We start from the raw sequence: 12,409 nt of genomic DNA, 5'->3' as shown, positions 1-12,409 counted from the left end.
TAAACCTGAGCCTCGAGCTGAGACGCGAACTCGGGTCTTCTTGTGCACAGAACAATTATGGCACATGACATAGCACTGCCCATAAGGTTAGTAATTCTACATAACAGCTTTTGTATCAGTTCTTTTGTCTTATGGTCATTATATTTCTCACAGATTTCTGCTCGTTCTGAATACGATACAGATAAAGTAGCACAATGAAGATTATTTGTATATGAATGCATTAGTGAGTGATTGCGTGTGAATTAATTCGACCTGCCAGCGTCTCTCTACTAATAGTGAAGCTCTGAGTTTTAGTTTTTCAAAAAATATATGCTAGAACCTTTCAGTTTCGAAACTATTTTACTGATAAATCACAGAACAGTGTTGACAATATATTTCTGCGCTACTGAATGGTTTGTGAGGCGCGCGCTATCTCCGCGTGATCGGTTATGTGTGTGTTGTAATACAGCATGCATTAGTTTAGCGTGATGATTAACGTGTACAATAAGCGTGCATTCTCCCGATCAATTTTGAGATTCCAGATGGTATAACCAAACATGTATTGTGAAGAGCTCTCAGAGTATGCATTTATTTGTCATTTTTAACTGTGGAAAACAGAGCCTGCGTGTCAGGAAATTGCTTATTCTGCGACTAGTCGACGTCAAGCTTAAAGCTTCATGACTGAGTCGGTGCAACCCCTAGTGCATAAGCAATGCTTCTATCCCTTGTTTCTGCTTCTTATTCACTTGTTTTTTGGATCTGGAGATTCTCTTATCCATAATAGTGCCCCTACCATATAACAATGAAAATAAGGATTGCTAGAAAATTTAGTCAAAACCATGGATAAAAGCATCCTAAATGATGGTCAATGAAAATCTTGTCAATGGTGGGGAAAGAGTTAAAACCGTCAATCTTTTGTGTTTTATTTTAATTAATTCAGACAAAATAGTACTGAATTTTCATGTCGGCCATTAAGTGACTTATAATATATAATACAATTCTGTTTACAGTCCTAATGGCGCAACATTAATTGCAAGGGTTTTGTGAATAAGGCGTAAACTATTCAAAGCTTTAATTACATTTATGCTGACAACAATGAGTACATTTTTTACACTGAAGTACAAATTTTCAGGTCTATTTAGTGAGTTTGTTCTTAAGCATACCCATTACCCTTTCCAACAGAATGAACCAGGACCTAGTTCAGAGCTAGTGCTAGTGCCAGTTCGGAGTTGGTTCGACTAACGAACCTTCGTAAAACCGGTTTGCTTTTCCATATGCTAGAGAGCCACCACAGAGCCAGGTCTTACGTCACTGGATATGTCTCATCTTTTTCAGCAATGCAAGCCAGGGAGCGGAAAACACAAATACACACCAGGCTTGTTCGAGCCTTGACATGCTCTCGCTGTACTTTGACGTCATTATGGCGATTGGTCTGCACGGCACCGATGCATCTCGAACAAGCCTTCCATCAACAACTGCGAACGTCACATTACTCACCATAATTTGTATAGACTGAGATTACAATCAAGCAGCTATTAGCTCAATTAGCTACTATTTCAAAAATGACGGTTACATGTTTGTGTGTTCATCTTGTTGGTCACGGTAACCCCGCCCCCAGCCCATGACGCAAACGGTTCTTACTTCTAGACCAGCAATGTTTTGGAGCTACTTAAGAACCACTTTTCCTGGTTCAGAGCTGGTGCTTAGGCGTGGAAAAACAAAGAACCGATTTGAAACTAGGCTCTGGCTCAAAATCAGCACCAGAAATCTTAGTGCAAAAAAAGTACGAGAGACTGCTGTCAGCCACCTCCATGTCATCTTCCGTCTTATCTGCTCCATGTGACAACAAGTCCCATCCCCGTCACTCCTCAGGCATCCGTACCCCTCGGTCTGTCTCGCTAAGCAGCACTTGTCATCTGACCAGTGAACGAGACAGCCATTCATTGTTCACTAATTACTGCTCCACTTCTGTAACATGTCGCATATGTGCGGTACTATATATAAACTTGCTCACAAGGGGTTCAAGGCAAAATAAGTACTTTCGACAATGCTGAATGGCAGTACTGTGACTTGTCATTCTGCTGTAATAATTCTGATTGTCGGAGTGTGGAACTGATCCACCCATTGTATAGAGGAGCCTGACACTCATAATCACATAGTCTCAGCTAGTATAAAGGCATGGCAGGCCCATGATGTCATTGTTTCCAAGGCAACACTTATTTGAAGAGTCCTTAATAAGTCCTAGAAAATGTTAATTAGTCATGGTCATGAACTTGACATAAGATGTTGAAGGCTGATGACTGACTTAACATTGTTGTGAAGCACAACATCAATCCTCATGTGTGGTAGATACTTGACGCGTTTATCCCAAATGTGTTATGGTAGACTTATCACAAGGGCAGCCTGGGGTTAATTGTCTTGCTTGAGGCCACATTGGTGATAGATCATCATGAAAAGATTTGAACCTACAACCTTTCAGTTACCAGCTCTTTAACTAATAGGCAGAAGGTAATTTGGTTTCATATATTCATAGTTTTTTACTTTTAACACCTGATCAAAAGTTATTGGTTAAGGCAAATTATTAATCTTGATATTCTGGTCTCTACATATGGCTTTAGTCCCTTATTGCAAGCTAAATATATTTAGTTTAGTTTATCTAGTCCTTGGGAATCAAACCAATGACCTGGGAGACTTGTAAGGCCGCTCAAAATATCAGAGATGGTTTTTGAAAGCACAACAGCATTTGCAGTTTTTTCTGGAAATCAGTCTATAGCCCTATTGGGATATGGCTAGTTTAGATCCATTTGTGTTTTAACAAACATCCTTTGCGATTTGAGTCTGCCAAGTCTGTGTTTTTCACACACGACCTCTGTACAAATGTCAGAGCAGATTACCTGCTGTTTTTCGGATAACTCAATGGTCCTTTGAGAAAAATCTAATACTGTATGTATGCGAATATCTCTGATGGCTGATATTATATTATCACAGTGTTTCTACTCATGTGTTTTTTGACTAACCCGAGCTACCGTTTGCACATTAATCTTGCTGTACCTTTCAATATGGACTACATCTAACAAAAAAGTAATATAATAAAATGAATTAAGGAATCACAGAAACTTCGAAGACTAGCTATTTTAATATGAGCATCAGGTAAGATACAGTTATGTGGATTTATTGTAAGCTTCCATTTCTATAAACTCATATAAAGTATATTTAAATGCATAGTTCAGTGATGAAATTCTTCTGAGCAGCTGACTGGTTCTCTTAAAGTGCCCATATTATGCTATTTTAAAGCTCCTAATTTTGTTTTGAAGGTCTTCTTTAACAGGTTTACATGCATCAAAGTTTAAAAAACACCTTTAAAAGTCTCTTTATATACATTGCACATCAGCACATTTTTCAATGATTCTCAACAACTCGACGGATGTATCAGTCTCTCTAAATCCCTCCTTTCCGAGAGTCTACTCTGCTCTGATTGGTCACACGGCCCAGTCTGTTGTGATTGGTCAACCACTTTTTCTTTCGTCGAAAACAAAACACCTATTACCATAACCTCAGCTCCAGAGGCTTCCTAAAAGCTCAGTGATTGTACACTCTGTAACGACAGAAACGATGACATTGATTTTACCATATCAATCCGAGCACGAGTCCGATTATGAAACATTGGAAGAACTAGTTTTTCAACCCGGACCTCCATCGCAAGGACCACTTGAGCAGGACGTTTCTCAGTGATATGCTACTCCTTTTGAGGTACATTATGAGATGTTTCAACAGTAATTCCTCACCATCAGCATTAGAGTGTCCATAAACAAACCCATGGGTATTTTTTTTTTATTAATTGTCGTGCATATGGAGAAACTGTATCAATAAAAGCGCATGCATTAGCCGAGCACTAACGTGAATGACTGATGTAACATTAAAGTTTACAAGACAAATGTTGCTCCTCCCTTTATCATTACTCAAAGTAGTAAGAACGACAGACAACCAGAATTAATAGACACAGTTTTAGGTAATAGTGGCCCAGCTGATAAGCAGAACTATTTCAGTAAGACAGTAATAACTTGAGTTAGCCAGAAATGTACACAAAACTACATATTTTGAACACCCGGCAGAAAATATATACAAATATTCATACTTACAGGTTGTGATTCTAAGGAGAAAGCTGGTCCAAATTAACTGGATTCTGACCCATCTTCAATCTAATACAATATAATAGTTTGGCCCCACTTTATATTAGGTGGCCTTAAGTACTATGTACTTACACCAAAAAATAAGTACAATGTACTTACTGTGTTCAAATTGTATTGCAAAACACACTTGCTGATATTGAGGTGGGATACGGGTAGAGTTAGGGACAGGTGTGGTGATATGGGTCAGTTTAAGGGTAGGGTTAGGTGTAAGGAAAGTGCCAACTGTGTAATTACAAATGTAACTACAGAAATGAATTACAGACGTAATTACATGCAGGTTATTTTTCAAATGTAAGTACAATGTAAAAACATGTATGTACACAATAAGTGCGTTGTATCAAATGATTAATTACGATGTTAGTACATAGTAGTTAAGGCCACCTAAAATAAAGTGGGTCCATAGTTTTTTAAATCCTGTTTAGACCTCACAGAGATTTGAGAAGCAATCATCAAAAATGTATAACTGTTAATATCTGTTAATCAACCGATAACTGTTATATCGCTGTGTTTTTGTAACCTCTAACTCTTTACATCCACATCCTTTGGAAGTGTTTACAAAGAGAATTAGTTTTTTTGCTTTTACATTCATAAACAGCTATATTACATTGCACAAAAGGTCATATCTGAAAAAGCATAATAGGGGCACTGTAAAGCCAGCTGCTTTGGCCAATCAATCTGTTTGTTCTATCTATGTAAACTATTTATTTTCCTTGCAGCAGCTTGTATCATATTCACAGTGCATGTTTCGGCAGCAGCCTTCACTCATGCCAGCAGCAGAAGAGTAGCAGATCTAGTCAAGACAATCTAGTCCAGTCGAAGACAAAGCCTACCTACATTCCATTCTTATCAATAAAATGCTGTTTACAACTATTTTCAAGGGTTGTCATGATAGTAATAATGTTTTTATATTAAATTGAAATATCAAATAATCCATTAAAAGACATATATATATATATCATACGTGATGCACGCAACCACAGCACATGACCTTCTGTAGCGTCTACATCTAGAAAACACATACTCACTGTTAGTCCTGTCTGAAATGGAACACAAAAATCACAGAAGCTTGGTGATAAGACTTTAGAAAACTCGCCCCGTCCTAATGGGGCTTATGAATGGCTCATTTATAGTAATCTCTGCATATTAAACTGGGATAGGAGAAGGTATTTTAACACCGTATAAAATCCACACTTCAGCTTTAAGAATCTATGAGAGTGGTGGGTAATGGGTGATGACGATGGAGGTTTATGGATCTCAGGTGTTGAAGAACACTCAATGCAATTAAGAGGAAAGTTATTGTGCTGCATAAACATTTTCATACCTGCATCCGGAGTCCCTGAATGAGTCACACACGCAAACGCTGAGACAGAGAGAAAAACGGATGTACATGAGGATGACTGCCAGATGACATGACTATGAGGGATTCCTAGACTACTAAACTTGAGTTGGCCAGACAAAGACAGTGTTGAAACGAAAGAACAGGGAAATGGACAGGGAGAGGAACGTAAAGGTCAGATGGAGAGGAAAGAGGAGCGTGATTTCTATGATGACTGGTCTTGACTTTTGGAGAAGGTTGAAATGATGTAGATGGAACACGGCCAAGACAAAATCACCATGACTTTCCAATGACTGTTACTCCGTCATTATTTACTCTCGTGTCGCCCCGAACCTGTATGGTTTTCTTTCTGAAACACAAAATTTAGTTATTTTTCAGAACATCCCTGTCGCTCTTTTTCATACAATGAAACTGAATGGGCACTGGTGAAAATGAGCTTTTAAAAATGGTGATGATGAACATCAGTTTTGGCGTCAGTAGTTATGTTTAAATGCACACAAATAATATGTTAGTAATCAAATTGATGGCTCAATTAGACTGAAAAACATGTGTGTAAACATTGCAATCAATCTGATTGAGCTTGATCAGCCTGGAACTTCGATCAAATAGAAAGGGGCGGTGTAGACCTGAAATAGTCCAGTCAAGAGGGGAAAAAATAAGACTGTAAACACTTTACTCAGACCATTTTCTCTGTCAGATTAATAATTGCACCTTGCACACATGCACAGTGCTGTGATATCTTTACACTGCCCAGCCACAAAAAATAAATAAATTGCTGTTTGGATTTTAATAGTCAAATGCTTAAGAGTGAATGATTGGATCATTATTGCAGTGATTATTATGTTTCTAACATGCTGTATGTTTGGCAACAGTTATTCTAACTCATTGACAGAGAGTGTAGCTTTTCATCTCTTAAACAACCATGTAGGAAGACACATTATGGCCATATTTTATGATGACAACGTCAAGATTCATCAGACTCAATGATTGGGAAAGAATCATTTCCACACATGAATTTGCTCTTCTGAGTCCAGACTTTAAATTCATTGAAAGTCTTTTGGATGTGCTGGAGGAGACTTCATAGAGTGCTGCATTGGCAATACAAGAACTGGACCAAACATTGACGCACCTCATTGAAATAACATTCATTTCCAATCATTTACTCTTAAGCATTTGCTTATTTAAATCCCTTTTTTTTTTTTTTTTTTTTTTTTGGCTGAGCAGTGTATGTTTTACATCATATGAATCTGCATGTGCTTATTTTAGTGCTGTCAAAATGAATGTGTTAAGGCATGCAATACATTTTTTCAGTTTAATGGTGCATTAAAAATATTTAACGCAATTAACGTATTCAGTCATAATTTCGCCCTCATGCATGAATGACGATATTTTTTTTGCAATTTCACTCATCCAAAATGATCACATTACAAAAAACACAATCTTTTTATATTTCAATTTCCCCCTTAGTTCGCAGTTTTTTATTTTTTTAATAAGATATTCGTTTATTCTGCTTTTAAACCCATTAGTTTTGAATACACTATCAAGTAAAATAACATCCTCAAAGCTGAAAGTGTAAAATAAATAAAGACCCAAGTCTTTGTCATTAAATCCAGCAGGACCAAAGTGTGATTCATAGTGGATTCACTGACCATATAAACGTTCCCAGTGAAATCTGGCCGTGCACCAGTTTCAGTGAGAGCTTGATGTTTTATTAAGAGAAGTGCTGGCTTTTATCATGCATACTTCTAATCAACAACATAAGACCTCTCTCTGCCACATATGTCCTCTGCTCTCCCCTGTATGAAGCTGCTGAGGTAAGAAGATCGAGTTTTCCACTTAACGGAGCACAAGGGCTCCCTCCCCTTTTCCCACAGTCATCTCAGCGGTGTGTGTGTGTGTGTGTGGATGTACCTCTGCACACCTTTAAAGACGCAGGAGCTAAAAGCACAATTTATAAACAGGTGTTTTATGTGTGTGAAAGCATGCAATCAGCAGCATCAGTACACATCTATGTTAACAAGTGGTCAGCGCAAAGAAATAATAAATAAAAACTAATGTTATTTCCCACCAAATTATCAAATTTGCCTGGTGGGAAGCAGCAGGGGACAGTAAGATGAAACGCAAATGGGCTTCGTTATTTCAAACCGGGCCTTGATTTCACCGACTGGTGTTTCGTTCTTCAGTAGGCCCTTTGTGAGGATGTCATTTATTTCATACTGGGTTCAGATGGAATAGTTATACGTTTGCTAGCGGCCATACCCTATTAGCATAATTTCTCTTGAAATGGTTCTGAAATTGCAGTGGAAATGACAAGTTGTGCGCTCCTTGCTCTTGTATTCGTATTGTCGGCGATGTTGGAAAGAAAAAGAAAATATGTGTGTGTAACTAAAGGGTACTAATACAGTGAAAATGGTGATTTTGGAACTGCGTTAATGACAGTACTGCGGCGCTCTGATGCCTCGCGCACCTAATTCCTTCACAAGACGCAGCGGTTTGCTCAGCCGCTCTGCTCATTATGAAATACCTCCTGGTGCTTCAAACCAGCTTCACATACTCGCGCGCACACAGTGTCACTTCTCTGATTCTCTCGGTTTAACACAATACTCCGTTAGAACCTTACAGCGCCGCTTTCTCTTTTGTCTGTACGGCCTGAATCAGGTCTTTTTGACAGTGAAAAATGGAAGAGGTTTGTCTCTCATTGCCGTTGTCTAGTTAGACTAAATGCAAACTTCCTCTCTTTCTTGTCCTTGGGATGTCTCACACAGGAAACATGTTTTAGACTGTGTGTATCTCCTTTCTTTCCTTCGCTTTCATCAGGTAAGACGCTTCCAGCACGTCTGACGTGAAGCCCAAAGTACTTTTGAATAACTAGAAGAGCTCACTTCCTCACTTAAGGAAGTTGACAAAGAAGAATCACTTTGACAATGACGAGTATTCCTAAAGCAGTGCCGCACAGTCTATCAGCATTAAGTCTGGTCCACATTCAAGTCGAGTCGAGTTTTATTTGAATAGTGCTTGTTTTGCTAGGTTGTAGAAGATACAGCAGACTAGCATGATCTTACAAACAGTTGCATGTTTGTATAACAGTTCTCGTGTTTACAGTTTTTTGTTTACATAGCCTTTGCCTCAAAGATCCTCTAAATCTAGTCAACATTTTATGATGTCATATTCTAGCCTGGTCTTACAACAAATTTCATTTGTACAAAGACTCTGGTCACTCTCCGTTGACAAGTGTTAACTTCCTTGAAGGCGGGTACTCTGTTGAAGTTTAAAACTGGATCTGCCATAACCAAATGCTAACGTAAATGGTAAATGGACTGCATTTATATAGTGCTTTCAACAGACCCTATGGCCATACAAAGCGCTTTACATTTTGCCTCACATTCACCCATTCATACACTGACGGCGGTGTCAGCACCATCCAGCTCGTCGGGAGCAGCTGGGGTTAGGTGTCTTGCTCATGAACACCTCGACACTTGGTCAGGTGGAGCCGGGGATTGAACCACCAACTTTCCGGTTTGTAGACAACCTACATGAACCACTGAGCCACTGCCGTCCCAATTATAGGCTGTGACGTATGTCATCTCAAACTAGCGCACAACATCAACGTAATCGTTCTCAGCCACTCCCTCTGTTCCCTGATTGGGATGGTTAAAATTTGACCGGAGAAAACCACCGCAATCCCAGATGGAGTAAATTAAAATTGAGCACAAATACTGAGGAGGGCAGAACCAGGCAGCCGGACTGAGTGGTAGAAAAGCCGCTGCATGACTGGAGTTAATAGGGAAAACATGAGTAAAACAAACGTTTATCAGTTTAAACTAAAGGTTGGACTTAATAGTGTTCCTTACAACTTATGCTGGGTTACCATGCTGGGTACACAAGAAAGGAAAATCTGTGATTTTGGGTCAATTTCTCCCTTTTCAACAATCCTTGGTAAAGCACCATTCATAATCAAGTCCCGATTATCTAGATGGTTGTACAGATTATTTTATCAGATTTTCCTTTGGTGTGATGTGTGTTAAGAGTGACTGAGCCTGATCGGAAGAACGTCGGAGCCGCCCCGATCTTGAATCATAAATATTCAACATGTCGAATATTTACGATCAGAAATCCTAACGTGGGGAAAACCCTGAGGACACAAGCACATGCGCTTTGGAGATTATCATGTGAAACGAATACCCAATCACAAAGTCACATTTGAGATGTTTTGATGCGAGAGATTTTGCCAGATGTCCTGTGTCCCGTGTTGTTTGTGAATGGAGTCTGTTTGTGTATTGTGTGGTTTCATGGTCACATCACGGCACTTGTCATCTTGTCTTATTGTTGTGTTTGTGGGCTCTCACATTTCGAAACTCTTATAAGAGTTTAAAAATCTTTTTGTGTGTATCCAACATTAGTCGGAGAGCGAGACAAGACTGAGTACAAATGTGTTCTAGACCAAGACAAGACCAAGACTTTCAAAAACTGGCCTCAAGACCAAGATTGATCTCAAGTACTACAACACTACTAAAAACGTTTGCCTTGCAAAATCTGGCAAATTCAATGATTCTTATCTCTTCATGAACATTCATCTTAACAGCCAAGTAACACTCGACTAAACGTAACTGGCATGTTTTAGTATATTAGGTGATGTTCGAGATCGAACTCAAGCTCTGTTCCTTTGAAAACGTTTTTGCTGATGTTTTTATTAAATGTTAGCATTACTGAAAGAACGTTTTTTTTTTTTTATAACTTTAAGAGAACCTTGCCAGAACGTCCTCTGTTAGCCGGGATTACACCAAAGCAATGTCTTCACAATGGGTACTGGAATGTTTGGACAACTGCTTGGTTTGTGATTTTATATCGTCATGCTTGTGGGTTCTCAAAAAGTTTGTCTCAAGAAGTTACTATAAAAGAACAACGTTAACAAGCCTTTCATTCACAGTTACTCAGCTGTCCAATACGACATTATTCTATACATCGATGGCAGGCGCAGATGTGTTGAACATGTGTTGAGCATTGAACATGTTCTCGCCATTTCCATTGCATTCTTCTCACATCCCTCTATATTTAGGGCAGACTGATCATTTTGGACAAGATCTCAAAATGAGTCTGTATTTTTTTTTTATGTCTTTACTTTTTGCTCCCCCACCCTGTCCTCATTATTTCTGCAGACTTTGCAGAACAAAAGAATGTGTGCTTCAGTAATCACTTGTCACCCTTTTATTTCCTATCATTCAGTGTCAAGAGTGAGATTTTCAACAAATAACGGAGTTAGTTTAACCTTCGGGGACCAAGAGAAAACTTGATAGATATGAGCGCAAAGACTTCTTTCCTTTTTTCATTCTTCCCGAACATTAAAGCAGACAGACATTATAATCCAATTAACCAAAAGAATGGAAAGAAAAAAGCAACATTAGATTCATTAAAGAAAAGAAAATCAACTGTAATCACCGCAGAGCCGTTCCTAACTGATGGCACGCTTGCAGTTTCACAGATCCAATACAAAACTTGCATTTGCCGTAATTAATTTGGAAGCTTTTTGATAAGTGGCATTGACAAGGAGATTATTGGTTCAAATGAGAACACTTTCCGCTCGTGTTCATGATGCTGGCGCAAAGTTGATGAGGAGGCACTCTTATTTTCAGACACCCTTGAGAAATGAAATATTGTTTTTTTAGCCAACAATAAAGATCATTAGATGAGAGGATAAAGTAATTACTGCAGTTTTAATTCTCCTTTAAATTAAACGGCATTTTCATAACACACCGCCTCAAAGGGGATATTTTTTATAGGCACCGAAGGAAAGGGAAATTAAACCATTCATAATTAGTGTTTATTTTGTATGAACAAAACTTGTATGATCAAGCCATTTTAATTTGCTGGATATTTATTTCGTTGGCTGAAAAGAGAATCGTTTTAAAGCTTGCAATCAGCGTTGAATGTGAAAACAGGCAAGGACTGACCTTGGTAATGTGACTTTGTACATTTGTCTTTGCAATGTGCCGCAATCTTTTATGACGGTGCGCTTAGTATCGGAGCGATTGAATCGCGTCTATTATTGTGAAGTGTGGACCGCTCAAGGTCTGTTTAAGCTCTCTAAATCACTCTCATTCTCAGCAGCATTAGTGCCATTATTTATAATACTCTTAAACAACTTTAGGCATTGGTGCTTTTTTCCGTAGTGGCCGTAATTTGATTATTTTAATGATCTCATTCCACACTGGGGACTCTTGGCGCCCCGAGGGAAAGTCACGCTCCAACGAGTCGCTCAAATGTTTTATCAGGCCAAAGATAGTCGTGTGCTAGATGGTGATGAGTGGCTCTTTGTGGACGTTGCCTTATTGTACCCCTTCCCAAAGTAACTTATAATAACACATTTAAGTTAATTTAATATATTGGCATGAAAACACTTTGTCATCTTGCATTTCGGTGTCTTATAATTCAAGTGCCAAAAGGATGATAACTTCTTATGTTGTATGAATTCATATTTCTCATGATCTTAGACAGACTTTACCTTAACATTTCCTTTGTAGACAAACATAAATCATCCCTCCTGTATGAGAATCTTACAAAACTAAGACTTTAATTACTTTTTTTTAATTTTATTTTAATGGGTAAAATGGAGATATTGATGGCAAATCATGATTTGTTTAAGTAGTTTTTAATTCTTTTCTACACTGTAAAAAACTTTTTTCAAAAATAAGTTACCTGGTTGCCTTAAAATGTTGAGTTCATTGAAATAAAAAAATTGAGTTAATACAATGAACATTTTTTGAGAATCCACAAACTTTATTCAAATATTACAAAAATGTGTAAGCATATTGGGTAATTGTGTGTTTTATTTGCGAAGACGCAGTGAAACATGCCAAATTTATCTATTTTCATGTTTATAAAAAAACATTATGTGGTTCAGACACAA

This window comes from Pseudorasbora parva, chromosome 11 (genome assembly GCF_024679245.1).
Source record: "Pseudorasbora parva isolate DD20220531a chromosome 11, ASM2467924v1, whole genome shotgun sequence".
Lineage (NCBI taxonomy): Eukaryota > Metazoa > Chordata > Actinopteri > Cypriniformes > Gobionidae > Pseudorasbora > Pseudorasbora parva.
Note: the sequence above shows the minus strand (reverse complement) of the source record.